Genomic DNA, 235 nt, shown 5'->3' on the forward strand with positions numbered 1-235 from the left:
TAGTAATGACTCAGAAGGAGACACTGCGAAAAGCAACTGACCCGCTAAGTCTGAATGGTGTCCAAAAAGCACTTCCTGCCCCCCTCTGCCGAAACCCAGAATCAAACCAGGGACCTTCAGATCTTCAGTCTAACACTCTCCCTACTGAGCTATTTCTGCCTCAGTGCAATATTCTATAACCGACTGAGTGACTCAATGCAACACGAGCAGTAGGTAAGAGACCAAGTAGAAGGAC

At 47.7% G+C, this 235-nt stretch overlaps 1 non-coding gene across 1 annotated transcript; it reads right to left on the bottom strand.

Moving 5' to 3' along the window:
* Positions 1-86: 86 nt before the first annotated feature.
* On the bottom strand, positions 87-159 carry trnaf-gaa (transfer RNA phenylalanine (anticodon GAA)). Its single transcript has one exon. It is a non-coding gene; the product is annotated as a tRNA-Phe (tRNA).
* Between the last annotated feature and the right edge of the window lie 76 nt (positions 160-235).

Source organism: Sinocyclocheilus anshuiensis, unplaced genomic scaffold (assembly GCF_001515605.1).
Source record: "Sinocyclocheilus anshuiensis isolate Anshui unplaced genomic scaffold, SAMN03320099.WGS_v1.1 C30843867, whole genome shotgun sequence".
Lineage (NCBI taxonomy): Eukaryota > Metazoa > Chordata > Actinopteri > Cypriniformes > Cyprinidae > Sinocyclocheilus > Sinocyclocheilus anshuiensis.